This window comes from Monodon monoceros, unplaced genomic scaffold (genome assembly GCF_005190385.1).
Source record: "Monodon monoceros isolate NGI ecotype Baffin Bay Population unplaced genomic scaffold, NGI_Narwhal_1 Super_Scaffold_3, whole genome shotgun sequence".
Taxonomy (NCBI): Eukaryota; Metazoa; Chordata; class Mammalia; order Artiodactyla; family Monodontidae; genus Monodon; species Monodon monoceros.
The window spans coordinates 98,309,678-98,327,209 of record NW_021703780.1 but is presented as its reverse complement, the minus strand read 5'-3'; the positions used below and the strand labels follow the sequence as shown (position 1 = coordinate 98,327,209).

General features: G+C 37.8%; 1 protein-coding gene and 1 non-coding gene across 9 annotated transcripts in view; one reads left to right on the top strand and one right to left on the bottom strand.

Annotated features, from left to right (window-relative positions):
- Window positions 1–17,532, top strand: part of TMCC1 (transmembrane and coiled-coil domain family 1) — a 221,227-nt gene that overhangs the window by 75,280 nt on the left and 128,415 nt on the right. The gene's annotated exons all lie outside the window — the stretch shown is intronic.
- Window positions 12,160–12,263, bottom strand: LOC114908166. The gene has a single exon (XR_003796863.1). It is a non-coding gene; the product is annotated as a U6 spliceosomal RNA (small nuclear RNA).

Sequence of the window (17,532 nt, the reverse complement as noted above, 5' to 3'; positions counted from 1 at the left end):
TAGGGAGCAAGAAAGGATGTCTAATTAGTGAGTTTGAGAATGTACATGGATAAGTTTCTGAAAAGGAGTAAGCTTTCATTCAGTTATTCATCAGTACTTATTAAATACATACTATGCACTAGGCAATGTTCTAGGTGGTTAGAATACACCAAAAAATGAAACAGGCAAAAATTTCTGTCCTTATGGAGCTTACTTTGTATTGAAGGAGATATCGTACAATAGATACAATAAATGAATGGTATGTTACGTTGGAAGATGATAAGTATTACGGAAAAAAAAGAACAAAATTAGACCAAGATAAGAGATCAGGAGTGTGTATAGAGGGGAGGTGAGTTGCAGTATAAAGTAGGATGATAAGGGTAAGCCTCTTTGAGAAGGTAACATTTGAGTGCAGACTTGAGATGAAGGAGTTAAGTCACAAGGCTGGCCCTCTGGGGGATAAGTACTTAGGCAGATGAAGTAACTCCAGGATGGGAGCCTGCCTGACATGTCCAAGGAATAGCAAGGAGGCCAGTGAGGAAAAGCTGAGTGAGCAGGGGACAGTAGTAAGAGATGGGGTCAGAGAGGTCACAGGTAGCCAGATGGGGTAGGGCCTCATAGACATCATAAAGACTTTGGCTGTACTCTGAATGAGACAGGGAGCCATTGGAGGGTTTTGAGCATAAGGGTGATATGATCTGACTTACCTTTTTTTTTTTTTATCATCTTTATTGAAGTATAATTGCTTTACAATGGTGTGTTAGTTTCTGCTTTATAACAGTGAATCAGCTATACATATACATATATCCCCATATCTCCTCCCTCTTGCATCTCCCTCCCACCCTCCCTATCCCACCCCTCTAGGTGGTCACAAAGCACTGAGCTGATCTCCCTGTGCTATGCGGCTGCTTCCCACTAGCTATCTATTTTACATTTGGTAGTATATATAAGTCCATGCCACTCTCTCACTTCGTCCCAGATTACCCTTCCCCCTCCCTGTGTCCTCAAGTCCATTCTCTATGTCTGTGTCTTTATTCCTGTCCTGCCCCTGGGTTCTCCATAACAGATTGCCAACAAACACATGAAAGAATGCTCAACATCACTAATCATTAGAGAAATGCAAATCAAAACTACAATGAGGTATCACTTCACAGCAGTCAGAATGGCCATCATCAAAAAATCTACGAACAGTAAATGCTGGAGAGGGTGTGGAGAAAAGGGAACCCTCTTGCACTGTTGGTGGGAATGTAAATTGATACAGCCACTATGGAGAACAGTATGGAGGTTCCTTAAAAAACTAAAAATAGAACTACCATGTGACCCAGCAATCCCACTACTGGGCATATACCCAGAGAAAACCATAATTCAAAAAGACACATGCACCCCAATGTTCACTGCAGCACTATTTACAATAGCCAGGACATGGAAGCAACTTAAGTGTCCATTGACATATGAATGGATAAAGAAGATGTGGCACATATATACAATGGAATATTACTCAGCCATAAAAAGAAATGAAATTGAGTTATTTGTAGTGAGGTGGATGGACCTAGAGTCTGTCCTACAGAGTGAAGTAAGTCAGAAAGAGAAAAACAAATACCATATGCTAACACATATATATGGAATCTAAGAAAAAAAAAAGAGTTACTTTTTAAAAAGGATCACTCTGGCTGCTGTGTGAATAGACTGCAGGGGGTCGAGGGTGGATACTCGGAGGACCTGTTAGGAGTCTGTTGTAGAATCTAGGCAAGAAAGAATGATACTGAAAGCAGGGTCTTAGCTGCCTCAAATAGAGCAGTCAGAGAGATCAAAGCAAGAGAATAACAATGGTCAGTTTGAAAGATTTTGAAGGTCCCAATAGTATGCCCCTGGAAGGCGAGTGGAGTTAATTAACAGTATGTCAAGAAAGGGATTCTCTATGAAGAAAAGAATAATGAGCTTTGATGTAGATTTTATGCAACATCATAAAACATTTTAGAAAAACTACTAAATTATTCAGCAGAGGCCCAATGAAAGAATCAAAATTTAAGGAGTTGGCAATTGAATACATGTTTTCATGACAGTAGGTTAGAGATGGGCCATGTTTTGAAGCAATGGTGAGATTCATAGTGGTTCAGAAGTCAAGTATACATTTCATGGTGTAAATTGAGATTATTTAAGTAAATGCTTTGAAATTTCAGTGTAGTACAGTTGACCCTTGAACAAAGTGGGAGTTCAGGGTGCCAATCCCCCACCCAGTTGAAAATCCACATATTGCCATCTCTGCATCAAAAACAAAGGAATTGATATAGAACGAACTTATGGTTGGGAGGGAGGGAAGGGTGGGGAGGAGGGATGGGTGGGGAGGAGGGATATTTGGGGAGTTTGGGATTGACATGTTCACAGTGCTATGTTTGGAATGGGTGACCGACGGGGACCTACTGTGTAGCATGGGGAATTCTGCTCAGTATTGTGTGGCAACCTGATTGGGAAAAGGATTTGAGGGGGGGGAAGTGATTTATAAAGTGTAGAACTGCCTAAAACACCAAACCAAAACAAAAAACCCCATAAAACCCCCAAAGGAGTTGATAAATTACTCACCCAAGGACAGGAAGCTGAAACAGTTTGGTTTGGGTAGAATCCGGACTCAAACCCTAATTCTTTTGAATTCACTATTGTGATCTCTAATCAAACACAAACTTTCCCCCCACACTTAAAGATCTGCAGGATGAAAATACAGGTGCTATATTTATTGAAAATAATCCACATGTAAGTGGACCTGTGCAATTCAAACCCATGTTGTTCAAGGGTCAATTGTATATAAATGTGCCACAGTATTAGGCTAGTGTTATATTTAAAAATAACGTGGTGTCATCAGGGGAGAAATGGACAGTAGAGTTAGAGAAAGGAGGCCTGCTAATTCAGGGTAGTTTAATTTGGTTCAGTTCCCTCAAGTTTTTGTATATTGTAATTGTTGTTTTATGATGAGTCAAACTTGTAAACACTCAGGTTACTTGTAACATTATAAAGCCAGATTTTGTACCTCATTCTCAAATAGAAGAGTGTAAAATGATTGATTAAAATGTGCTTGATTATAATGGAAAATAGTGTTTAAAAAAAAAATGCTTCTGTCCTTGATTTGCCATTTACTAGCAAGTGATTTTAGGCAAGTCACTTAACTATCTCATCTTTAGTGCTCCTGCCCATTTTTTTCTTTGTTTATGATGTGGAATATGAAAAATTGTATAGATGAAAGTGCAAGCCTGGTTAAGCATACTATAAAGGCTTTCATGGTGATAGTTTAGATGCTCTTCTGTTATATATTGTATAAAATACCATGGGATCAGAAATGTTTTCCCCCTATGTATGTTTGTTTGTACATTTGTTCAATATTGTTTATAGAGTGTTTGACCTAGCACTGTTTTAGGTTAGGGATCTGCAGACTTCTTCTGTAAAGAGTCATTTAAATATTTTTGACCATATGGTCTGTCTTGCAACTACTCAACCATGTTGTAGCATGAAAGCAGTCACCCATAATATGTAACTGAATGGGCATGCCTGGGTTTGACTGTGGTGAACAGTATCTGGGCCTTGGCCCATACTTTGCCCACCACAGTTTTAGGGGCTAAGAATATATGAGTGAATAAAACAGACCAAAATGCTCGCCCTGGTGAAGTTTAAGAGGAGGTAAACAAAACATATAAGTAAAATGCACAATATGACAGTTGTGAAAGAAGATAAAGAATTCTAGGGCAGGAAATTTTAAGCAGAGTGATCGGGGAAGACCTCACTGATACATGAGCAAAGACCTGAAGGATGTGAGGAGATAACTAGGGAAAGAGCAGACCAGGCAGAGGGAAGAGCAAAGGGGAAGGTCCCAAAGGCCTATACTATAAAGAAATTTTACTGAAATTGGATTTTGGGGGGCATTGTTAAGGGGAGAAAATGATAATGCACATCAAGGCCGTAAGTCATAGCCTCCTGTCTACATGTGCCAGATAGGTGAGGAGCAATACTTAGAATAGTTCTTACCAATGAGAATTTGAGCTGTATGCATTATTTAAACTTATGTTGTATGGTTTAAGTGTTAGTAGTTTTCATTTTGTTAAAAAACAAAGTTCAACTGAGCAAATTTAAGGATCTTACTGACTTTATTCAATGATTCATGAATTGGACAGCCTTCAGGCTAAGCAAATAGAAGGAATTCTGAAGAGCTGTACAAAATGAAAGACTTTTATAGGCCGAAGGGAGCAGGAACAAGGAAGTTATACTAGGCAAAAAAGTATATTGGTTATTGCTAGATTACTTTCCCTGTAGAAGATGGCAGGGGTTACCTAACTAGTGCTGATCAGGCAATTCCTGATTGGCTGGTTTGAGTCCATTTCTGGGAGAGACAAAACTGTAATTTAGTTCTCAGTTTGACGATGTGAGGATTAGCATAAGTGACTCCATTTGGGGCCTGTTGTCTTGTTTTTAATAAGCTTACTGTGCTTAGATGTAGCTTTTAGAATTGTCAAGTTGCCTAGTCTAAGGTGTAGTTTCAGGTCACTCTTCTAAAGTGTGTTTGTCCTCTTTCTCATTTTCTATTTATGTACATATATGAATACACACAAATGTTTATAGTATTCAAACACATTTCTAAATACGTAAATTAAAATTATCTTTTTTATTAAATGAGACCTTTCTTTACAACAGATACTTTTATCCCACCAACAATTATCCCTTAAGTACTCCTTAGTTGGAGATTGGCACTTTGAGAGAGATGAGAGCTACATATAAATTATGTTACAACCTTATTTTCAGAGACCTCACAGTCTTGTTGGGACAGCAAGATTTATGTAAGTGGCAATTAAAGAAGCAGTGTGATGTGGTATAATCAAGCCCGGAAGTCAGGAGCGTACAGTTTTGGGTTCTAAGAATGCCTTATTTCTGTTTTTTTTTATATCAGCGTGACCTTAAACAAATTAAATTCTCTAGGTTTCATTTCCTTCATTTTCAAGATGAGGTCATTGTACTAAATAATATTTAAAGTTACTTCTAATTTGAAAATTAGAAGCAGGATAAAGTGATGACATGTTTACAACTGAGGTGGTTGATCCAATCACTGTAGGCTCTACTTGGCCACCTAAGAGGTCTGAGGCTACTAATATCTATAGCATATTATAACCTTTTCTCATCAGTTAAAAGCTTTGTTAGAGAACACTGTATAATCAGCTGTTACTGAAATTAAGGACAGTAGAAGTTCCTAGAAGGGAGAGCTAAGTATGGGGTCAAGTTGTTGACAGGGGCTTTATAGAGAATGTGCTCCTTGGAGATGTTTTAGGAGTATGAAGCACACTCAGTATAGATCTTCTCCATTGTAAGACAACACAATACATGCAGATTTCGCATTTCAAAATAGCTGAGACGTGCTTTTAAAAAGAAGAAGAATCAATTCCTCTTTCTTCTCCGCCATCCTGTGTGCAGTTGAATTTGGTCCTTGCCATGTCTTCTCACAAACTTTCAGGGTCAAGCGATTCCTGGCCAAGAAACAAAAGAGAATTGTCCCATTCCCCAAAGGATTCGAATGAAAGCTGGTAATAAAATCAGGTATGTCTCCAAGAGAAGACATAGGAGAAGAACCAAGCTGGGTCTGTAAGGAGCCCCGCACATGGGATGGCACACATATTTATGCTGTGTCAGGGTCACTTGCATCTTACCATATCACTCTGAAAACATCACTACCATCAGAAGAGCTGGATGTGTTTTATTGCGAAAATGATTTTTCTCTTTGTGTCAGTGTTTCTGCACTAGTGTTTGGCTCAGTAATAAATATGTGAGACCTTTACCAAAAAAAAAAAAAAAAAAGAAGAAGAAGAAGAAACCCCAATTGTGAGCCTCTCAAGAGCTAGGACCATGTGCTAGTTATCTTTATTTATACCCCACATAGAACCCTAGGGCCTAACCAGTATGAGGACCAGTAAGAAATTTAGAGGAAGTAATGAAAGATAAGATTGGAAGAGCATATGATTATATATAGCTGATTTCTAAAATTTCAGTTTAGGGTAGGTCTTTGATTTAGCATATTGAATGTGAAACAATAATTTTGATGATGTGATTGGATATCGGGACCCCTCATTATTTTTGAAAGGGGGGTTGCTTGTTGAAAATATCATATTCGCTTTTTTTAAATAGTTATGTTCAAGGTGGAATGAAATAAGAAAAAAAAAGCTGAGGTATCAGGGAGCTCAGCTAAGAAGTTGCTGCCTTGTATTATAAGCATCCACCAACTTCTAAGACAATATTCAAGTGTGAAGGGAAACTTTGAGGTTAGTGATCCTGGTTCTCTATTTAAAGGTTAGTATCACTTCAGAGCTCACTGTATCACTTCCCTGTTTATAGATGAATTTAGGAAACGTAATATACCTTTATTAGGCTGCAGTTAGGGAAGTTTCATGGGCTGCTTTCAGTTTGGACAGAGAGAAAGGGAATTTTTTTTGCCACTTTAATATTTAATTTTATTATTCATGATGGTTATTACATTTGTTTGAAGATCCATAAAATTGATTTTCTACCCACTGGGAAATAAATGGGCTATTTAAAACCACAGGCCACAAACAAATCTCCTGAGGTGCATGAGAGCACATTTCTCTCAAGAAAGGGAATTTTTTTGTAATGCCTGGCTGAATCTGGAGATTAGAGAAAAGAGGAAAGGGTTGAGGCAGGCAGATGAGGTAGAAGGAGAGAGGTTTACTCTTCCTGTTGTAATTCCCACTTTTTGGTGGCTAAGAGCCCAAAATATTGGGATGATTTCACACTGAATAATAGTCTGAACCACCTTTGATAGGATTATGGTTTCCAGGCCTACGTGTGGATTTTCCATGCAGTGGGACTACATAGCTGTGGGCAGGGCTCAAGGGAAAGGCACCACCTGTCACCTTCCTCCTGTACTGGAGGTCCCACGCAGCACCGCCCCAGCGGCTTACACTGCCTCCACACTGGCACCTCAGGAGCAGCAGGAGCTTCAGACGTCTTTCCCCATCGGCCCGTATCTCCACAAGGTGGGATCGGGCCTGCGCAGGCCCGGAAGGACTTCCCAGCTGAGGCCAACGCTGGAAAAGACACACAGAGCTCAGCACCCGCTGCTGTCTGGAGTTCATCTTTGAATTACCTCTCAAAAACCCATTCCTTCTCATTCTTACTCAGTAACAAATAATTTGTAGACTTAGAGTTTGTGAATTATCCAGGTTTATAAATAAGGAACTCTATCCTCTGTGGTGAATTGCACCAGGATGACATTCTGCTCTGTTCAAATGAAAGGGAGATTTGTAAGATTGAATTAATTGAGCTGCAAGCAAAACCAGAAGGCCCAGGTGTAATGTTCTCCCATGGGGGAAGAAATGAGATGATGGGAAGGGTAATTCCTGTTGCTGACCACAAGGTGGTGCCCCTAGACCAGGAGAAGTAGGTGGAAGTGAGGGGATGACTCCTACTGACAGGCCATTAATAATGACGAGATTATACCTTGAGAAGTAACTAGTACAGGGAATCGTTAGGATATGGGCTGGATTGAGTAGTGACTATCATATAGTGGTAGGTGCTCTTTTAAAATACTGAACTGAATTGATAACTATGGAAATGGAATAGACAATAGTAGAGTAGGTAGAATTTAATGACAATGTTAGAATTTAAAATAGTTAAAGACAGACAAAATTTAAAACCCAAAGATATGCTTGGGACAACTAGTAAAGTAATGTCTGTTTTCCTAAAAAACAGTTGAAAATTGTAGTTTTTAAATGAAAACCAATATAGATCTCTCTTTTTTGTGTATTTAGTGTCAGTTAGGTAGCTGATGCTGTTAAGAGAATATTTTATTCCCTATCAAGGGAATCATATGGGAATGCAAAAGTAGGAATAAGTTAGAGATGAAGATGTATTTTGGCTTTTTAGTTGTTCTCCAGTAAAGGTACTTTATAGAACAAAACTTGCGTGCCAAAGGAAGTAACTTTTAGGTTTATTGACCCTAGCTTAGATGTCCAGAATGTGTATGTTTCTTTTAATATAGTATATTTATGTAGTGACCCAAAAGATATGTTTATTATCCCTAATGATCCTATGTTGACTTTTAATATGGTTGTCCTAAGAGTGGAATTGAAGGTATAGATAGGATGTTCTTGACCTTGCTAAGTTTATCATGCACAGTTATCATCATAGGGATGCCTCCTCAAGTTTTGTTTGGTTTTGTTTTTTAAATCTGAGTTGTGTTCCTTCTGTTCCAAGCAGCAGCTTTTGTGAGAACGCTCAACATAATGCAAAGTCAAGTTCACTCTTTAAGTTAAATTTAACCTCCTTTTCCTTTATATTGCAAAATAAATAGAGTCTTGAGAGTAATTAGACCTGTAAAGGAATGTATTGTAGTATGTGACTTAACTTCTGCTTTCCCCTTTTATTCACAAGGGATTTGAGTACTTTACCAATAGCCTTGAATCTTAGGAGTGGGGGAGAATTTTAGCACTCAAAGTCCACTACTCTTCTGTTTATCCAGAACACTGACACAAGGATTTGTCTTGTGACTGTTAGCTTCCAAAGACTTATAGGTAAATAAATAGGCAGAAGGACAGACCAGGATCGTGTATTATAGAAGATAATCACTAGAACAGATTGGTTTTTCTTCAGCGATCATAGTACAGCATTTTATCTAAAGAAGGATAGGCAACTTTGGCCAGTTAGCATAATATTGGGCTTTAGTAAGTGTTTGTTAAAAACTGACTTATTTTGATGTTACCTCATTATGTCCTGTGATCTTGTCAGTCAGTGGGAGCAGACCGGATTTCACTTTTGAGCTTTCATACTTCAGGGTCAGCGTATATTTATTATGCATTAATTTGTGTCTCTCATTTTATGTATAGTTAGACTTTGAAAACATCTTTTTTTCCTAAATAGAATCATTTAAAATATATAAAATATGTTTGATTTCAAAAATTAATATTATGACAAATCCCTTTGTAAAAAGGATTAGCAAGGATTTATTGGTTTATATATTATAAAAATATTCATATCTTCAGCCCAAGATCAAGTCAAATATTTAAGAACTGACAATTACATTTTATTTTATCACGGTAACATCTTACTAGAGTGAGGAGCCCTGACACAGATTTCGATATTGTAATAACAAGGAAGCTAAGAATTTAGAAACCTTCGGTTACAAAATGAGTCCCTTGCAGCACAAATGATTTTCAGTCAAAAGATCACTGGCTATTGCCAGGTGATTAGCAAAGACTCAGAGACTGTTCAGCCTTTGGGCTAATCCTAATCAGGCTCCTCATTTTACAGGTCCAAAAATGTTAAAACCTGCCTGAGGTAATGCAGCTAAGTTATGAGTGATATCAGGACCAGATCCCTGGGTTCCTTCTGATTCTGTGTTCGGCATTCTCGCCTCTTTATCCTGTTGACTATGTCAAAGAATCGAAGAACACCAGTTCTGCCATGTAGGGGACAAGAAAAGGGGACAAGAAAGTTTTTCCTTTTTCCAAACATTGGTAACTTAGATAAGCTTTTTGAATGAGGACAGAAATCTAAGAGCAGTGACAAAGGCTGATTTCAACACTACCCTTGTTTGGTTTCTTATGTTAATACTTTTAAATAACTCTTGTCATCTTTTACAGTAACAATGGAAATAGAATACTGTAATGATTCCCCAGAGTTATTTTAATACTGTTTATAATTAAAATATGAGGAATGACATTCTGGACTCTCAGATATCTAAATAAAATAATAAGGAAAAGTGTATTAATTATATATAGTATATAAAATAAGGCCTCTTCTATTTAGTTAGGTAGGCAGTTAAATAGCTTCCATGGAGCTATTTCTGCATTGTGAGGTTGAGACTGGGGTGGAAAAGAGAGTTCATACTTAAAGTCTAATATTAACCATAACATAATTTGCAGAATTATAGTTAAGGGATGAAGGTGAGAACTATCCTTTATCATCTTTCTTATGGCCTTAAGATACCAAGAAACCTGCCCTGAGAATACTGAGGGTTTTTTTTTTTTTTTGCTGCATTGGGTCTTCGTTGCTGCACCCGAGCTTTCTCTAGTTGTGGCAAGCGGGGGCTACTCTGTGTTGTAGTGCACGGGCTTCTCATTGTGGTGGCTTCTCTTGTTGCGGAGCACAGGCTTTAGGCGTACGGGCTTCAGTAATTGCGGCACACAGGCTCAGTAGTTGTGGCTCATGGACTTAGTTGCTCTGCGGCATGTGGTATCTTCCCGGACCAGGGCTCGAACCCGTGTCCCCTGCATTGGCAGGAGGATTCTTAACCACTGCGCCACCAGGGAAACCCAAGAATACTGACTTTTAATGACTCATTTGATAATTGAGAATCTTTGCCGTGTAAGTTGGTAGTAGTCTTTGCAAGAATGTTTTATGGAAGTGACTTTGTTTTAATATCGTTGTATGGGATCATACTCAGCTTTTTGAGTATCTGGTGTAATTTAAATTACACATCCACATTGTGTAATTTAAGTTGCATGTCAGCTTTTTGAGGTAGGTCTGACCTCCTTTTTTACAAATGAGGTAAGTAGGGCTTAGGGAAAATTTTAAATTTGCCTAAGACTAGTGAGCTAGTACATGGCTGAGTCTAAGTCGCTTGCTCGACTCTACTAAGCACAGGTGCCTTAATATTGTAAGTTTGTTATCATGTACTTAGTGTGAAGAGCATAATATAAGGGCATAGAGTGTAGAAAATCTTAGAAGGCTCTAGACTGCCAAAAAATTGGTAACCTCCCAACCAGTTGGAAGATACATCTAAGTAGACTAATTTTCCTGAAACACCTAAGGAAAAAAATTAAACAGTTGGTCTTAATGATTAAATTAAAACAAGATTTGAAGTCTGATAATCAACTCTTATATTAGAAATGAATAAAGTAGGAATTTAACTAAAAGAAAGATGTGTTTCTCATTTTCATATCTATGTCAAAAGGCCACAGTGAAATTGCTCGAAGTCCAAAAGTAACCACAGTCTTAATAACCTCCACTGTTTTAAAAGTAGGAAATGAGGGGCTTCCCTGGTGGTGCAGTGGTTGAGAGTCCGCCTGCCGATGCAGAGGACGCGGGATCGTGCCTGGTCCGGGAAGATCCCACATGCCGTGGAGCGGCTAGGCCCGTGAGCCATGGCCGCTGAGCCTGCGCGTCCACAGCCTGTGCTCCGCAACAGGAGCGGCCACAACAGAGAGAGGCCCACATAATGCAAAAAAAAAAAAAAAAGGAAATGAGAAGTAATTGACTGATTTATCTTTGCCTCCAGGTAATCTGACTGGTGGCAGGTAACATGGCAGTTAGTAGCAATGATTATTTTTAATTGTGTTTTTTTCTTGCCATCCCCTGCCCTGCCACGTTTCTATAGCCATCTGGAGGGGTAAGGCAAGAGTGCTGGAGCATTGTCCTAAGAAAGTTCTACTTCTCTTTTTAAGCCTTGAATTAACACAACATCTTAAATTGGGGGGTACTTCTGCAGTCATTTAGCTTGGTAACATTCTCCCCAGGTGGTTGTCTGGGCTCCCAAAGAAGCCCATTCTACTTGTGGATGCCTCTGTTAGGCAAATCTAACATGTTAAACCAAAATCTGGTTCCTTGTATTTCTCCAGTTAGGGCCAATCAGAATGTGTACTGCCTCTGCAGGTATGAATTGCTTTCGCAGTGTGTTGTCCCTGAATAGTCCCTTCTAGAGGCTAATAATCCCTAGTCCTTGGGATATTCTTTTTTAGTTTTTAATTCAACAAATATTTATTTATCCAAGCATTCTAAGTGTAGAATGCAGTAGTGAATCCTCGCAAACACTGTCCTGTGAAGTTATCTCTATATCATAAGTGAGGAAACAAAAAATTGAGGTTGAAGTGATTGTCAAGTTCACACAACTAGTAAGAAGTTTATTGGATATCAGAACCAAGTCTTTCTAGCTCCAAAAGTCATGCTTTTGACCACTACCCTTTGCTGCTGTGGGTCTTGCCAAGAAAAATCTTGTAGCCATCAGTAAGGCCTGGAGCAGATAGCTCAAAGAGAAAACTGACCTAAAGAATGGCCTTCTAGCTATGAGATTCTGGGCTGCCAAATGAATTTGGAATCTCCCTGGGCTCTACCAGGAAGCTCCAAATCAGGAAGATTCTTGGCAGTCACAGATTTAAATTTGTGGTTTAAACAATTCACTAAGGACCCTAGAGGCCCATGAAAAATATGGAGCGCTTCACGAATTTGAATGTCATCCTTGTTCAGGGGCCGTGTTACTGCACTCTGTGTTCCAATTTTAGTATATGTGCTGCTGAAGCAAGCACTAGGGTGTTCTTTCACATTGTAATTTTGAATACTTAGTCACACTGGTCCATCAACTCTTGGTTGTTCTAGTTCTTCGGTAATTCTTAAATGATGGTCTCCAGAACAAAATACAACGTCCATATATGGTTACAGTGGTGACTAGAGCTTAGCTATTGCTTTTCTAATTCTAAGGTCTTATATGCTTCTTTTAATATACACAGCTCTATTTTGAAGCTGTTTTTCCTTTTTGCAGTTTGACTTATTTTTCATATCATCTTTGATTTTCACCTGGTGAAAATCATAGAATTTAATTCAGAGCAGTTGAAAATTTTGTAGATAGTGCTTTAAAAATATAGATGCTCAGTAATTTTGAGAATGTTAGAAGACTTTTCTAGTGAACTTTTTGTTTTGTCTTAAAAAAAAAATTCCCAGCTCAAAATAATAGAAATTTCAGCCTCTGAAATTGTAATAAAGAATCTCTCAGAAAATCAGAAGTGATAATATGGATTGGTCTGGGTCTGTAGGGCCCTAAGAGGAAGAAATTCTTGTTAGCAATTTACTTATTTTCAGGATAGTAAGATAGCAAATGTTGCTTTTCCACCATATTTGTGATTTTATGATCTTCTTAGATGTCACATAGTTTTTAAAAAAATAATATTCTGAAGAGCTGGCACTTCTGTTTAAACTGTTAGAAAAGTTTGATCCTACAGTGCAAAGTTGTAATCTGGAAAGCAGTATTTGACATCTGAATATTGCTGTCCTGGTTTGGGGGTGAATTTTTTTAGTTTAAGGGAAATTCCCAGATTTAATTTCTGAGCTAGAGCCTTAATCAGTTGTTGACAATTTAATTTGAACTTAAACTTTCTTTTTAGCAAAAATCAGTACCAGGGAATTAATTCATTCCCTAGCTTACTTGGGAAAGATGTTTTTAGAAAGCTTTACTACCACTATTTCTAGAGGCCCTCTGTTGGTACCTTCTGGTACTGCTGAGAGTATTTAATGAAATTGCTAATTTTTCTGCATTGTACTAGTGATTCTTACTGGCTGCAGTGTATTTTAAACATAATTTTCTTGGTTAACCCTAATAATAATCCCAAAGTCTTATTTTTAATTACCAATCTGGTTTTGGAGCTAATTTTTAACAAATGTTGGCACAAATTCTGAACTTTTGCAGAGACCCTGTGGTTGGTAAATAACTTCAGGATTTTTACTTTGGTCAATAAGGTTGTTTTGGTTTTAAATAACAGAAAGTAGACAATGTGCTGTGAAAACCTAATTTTTTTTTTTTTTTTTTTTGCGGTACGCGGTTGTCTCACTGTTGTGGCCTCTCCCGTTGCGGAGCACAGGCTCCGGACGCGCAGGCTCAGCGGCCACGGCTCACGGGCCCAGGCACTCCGCGGCATGTGGGATCTTCCCGGACCGGGGCACGAACCCATGTCCCCTGCATCGGCTGGCGGACTCTCAACCACTGCGCTACCAGGGAAGCCCTGAAAACCTAATTTAATTTAAATGTGCCCGTCTTTCTAAAGGTGGTAGATATAGTGATTTTCCAAAGACTCATTCATTATTCCCTTGCCTTCTTTTTAGAATACTACTCATGACAACATGAACAAATAATAAAGCATTTTGATAGTGTGCTCTAAACAGTAATGTGCTTGAAAACTAATTTCAAGGATAACAGTATTTTCAATGTTAATTGAAATGGACTTGGTATGTTCTGGGGGTCACTTCCAATATTAAGATTTTGGAGAATCCAGCTTAGGCCTTTAAAGGTAGATAAATTCAGTCAACTTAGTTTGAATTTTTAGATTTAGGTTGGAGGGATAATGAAAGATATCCTCACAGGTCTTTATCCCCCCTCTGGGCGTGTGTGTATGTTTGTACGTATGTATGAGTGTATGTGTACGTGTACACAATTGCCACACGCATGGTGTAAGCTTGATGGAGAGTTGGATAGTCCATTTCTTTGCCACTAGTTCTGCACTCTTTTTCCAAGAAAGTCACTTTATTATTTTGATATTTTGAAAGATTATTTGGGTGCCCTTAAGGTCTGATGCTGAACATTTATTTATACATGGTTGGTGGTACACTGTTTATGAGTATTTAATATCTATTAAAAATTCATAATCATATAGGTAGGCCTCCTATGACCTAATTTTAAAAAAAAATAACGGAAAGTTCATTAACTGTCTAGAGTAGTGGCCTCCAAATTATTTTCCTCACCCACACCTTTTAGTGTATCTCTAATGTTTTTATATTTTATGTATTTTAATATTTTATATAATTGTTCCTGTATATTATGTATCTCATATAACACAAAAATAGATATGAAAGGGATGAATAAAAAATATAAATGAAAGTTATAATGTTTTCTTTCCATGACTCATTGATTGTCTTGTATACACACTGGGGTGCATGTATCCTATATTTAGGCCAAAATTAAAAGTCAGGATAATTTCCCTCTAAAGAATTTTTGGATAATATGGAAATCATTTGTACTTGTCTGAGAAATATGACACTAGTACAATATAAGAACAAATTTTACAGTAGAACTGTCCAGTTTTGAGGTAGGCTGCCTTGGGGTGATCAGGCAAAGTCTGGAGAGCCACACATCGTGCATGTTGTAGGAAAAATCCACGACTCCGATCGAGAGTTGGACGAAACGACTTCTGATATTTCTTCTAAGATTCTGGGACTACAGATAGGAATTCATAGGTTGAGCACTTAAATTTAAAACACTGCGGGGAAGTTAGGCTGTGAATGAAGATCTGGCTCAGGAGTATGCTAGGAAGTTGTTGAACTTCATCCAAACCTCTGCTCAGCTCTTCTGCTGTCACCTTTAGAAATCTGAAGTTTTCTGATTCTCAAGCCATCTCTACGTAGGAAAAAATATTAAGGTTTCTTTCAAGCCTATAGCCTGACTAAATGGGAGAGTAAATATATAAGCTACAAGGGATTCCAACAATGGACTTTATCATTTACTCTGCTTCATTATATCAAAGAGAGAGAAATGAAAACAAGTTTAGAATAGATGAGCAAATATTTTAAAGTGTATAGTATCACAGATAGCTTAGTAAATATGTTTCGATTTGTTAAATTCCGTGTAGCATATATAAGTACTATTTCATTAAAGTTAGTCTGTTCTGCAGTAGAACTTGAACAGCTTCATCTTTTAAACCTCAAAATTCTATCACCTTAAAAACAAAAACCTTAGCTTCTCCATAAACTCCCTTTTTTGTTTTCTGTGAGGGGATGGTTGGTTTGTGAAATCCAACTAACAAAGGTAAGTCAGCAGTAAACCTACAACTTCTTCACTATACATATCTTGATTTGAGTATTGTGAATGTCACTCCAGTGCTATAGAGTACCTGCTGAAGTTTTTCTGTTGTGGTGGTGGTTTTCTTCTTTCCTGGTTTATATAATACCCTGTTCTCTCTCATTGTTAACACAGAGGCAAAAGCCCTTCTGCACCAGTGAATCTAAAAGTGATACTGGAATCACCAAAACTTGAGATTTTTTTTTTCGTAATGGCTGATCCTGTATTTATTGAGAAGATTTGCATCTCAGCAGCACTTTTCTCTTAACAATGTAAAAATCACGAAATGAATGAAAGGCCATAAGAGTGAAAGAGAGCCCTAATTCTGATCTATTTATTTCTGAGCATTTCTTTATAAGAAGTTTAATAGTGGACCAGTGCTTCAGAGGAACTGAAGATTGGTATAACCTCCCCCATATGGATGCTCTGTGGAAAATGTTTTCTAGGACTTTACCAAAATAGAGGCTTATTAGAACATATACAATCTTAGGGAGCATACTCTTGGTTTATTAGTAAAAGTCTCCTGTTAGGCAGTTAGGCAAATGCACATTTAAATAACCACTGTAGGACTAGAATATCTTAAACATTGCTTTCTGGCTTAAGCTCACCACAGGCTTTCCAAAAACATTAGACTTGTTTTCAATGATTGTAGATGGTTCAGGTCACAACTGTACATTCTTCTAGCAAAAGAACAGGGTCCAAGTTTTCTACTCCTTGGAACTGTTGTCTGATGCAAGAATGCAAAACAGCTGAAGAAAATAATCTACCCCATTTTGTTACTGTTAAGTGCGATTGTTATGACTTAAAATGTTTCTTTGATAAGGTTTCTTCCATTTTCCATATTCCTTGGTTATCATACTTTGTCTTTACATGAATTGTGATGAGTTACACTGAACATAGAATCAAATTAAGTTTTAGTAGATAAATATGTGTGAGATTAATATATTCTTCCTAGGAATGTTTGCCCAGAGGGCCTTAGGGTATAAGGTGACCTTGCTTAAGTTTCTTTGCATAAAGATGGAATTCAGCCTATTTTCTAATTATCAGAAGTTTAGCTTTGTGAGAGTGGGAATAAAGGTTTATGATCTGATTATGGCTCAGGAGAATTTAGGCCACAGTATAAATTACCTGCCTTGGGTCTACCTACTAGTTTGTGATACGTATTCCTTGTTGTCTGTTTACAGTTCTGTCTCATTATCTTCTGTTGCATTAGGATACAGAGGTTTGTAGGTTGGTACAGAGATCAAGATAAGCTTGACTTTTTTACATTTTTTTTTAATCTTCATTGGAATATAATTGCTTTACAATGTTGTATTAGTTTCTGCTGTACAACAAAGTGAATCAGCTATATGTATACATATATCCCCATATCCCCTCCCTCTTGAGCCTCCCTCCCACCCTCCCTATCCCACCCCTCTAGGTGGTCACAAAGCATCAAGATGATCTCCCTGTGCTATGTAGTAGCTTCCCACTAGCCATCCATTTTACATTTGATAGTGTGTATATGTCAGTGCTACTGTCTCCCTTTGTCCCAGCTTCCCTCTCTCTCCTCCATTCTCTACATCTGCATCAAGTCCGTCCTCTACATCTGCATCTTTATTCCTGCCCTGCCACTAGGTTCATCAGTACCGTTTTTTTTAATTCCATATATGTGCATTAGCATATGGTAATTGTTTTTCTCTGTCTGACTTACTTCACTCTGTATGACAGACTCTAGGTCCCTCGACTTTTACATCTTGTTTTCATCATTATGAGGATTTGTGGCTCTAGTGTTTTACTAAATAAAATCAATTGAATAAAATAAATCAGTTCCCTCATTTAGATGAGACACAGTTTGTCACATCCAGACTAACTTTACTGGGTAGTTATTTTTTTACTTTTAGTGGGATTTACCTAAAAATGAGGTTTAAAAAAAATTACCCTTGAAACTGGCAAAAAATCTTTGCAAAAGACATTGATGTTTGTATAAAGGA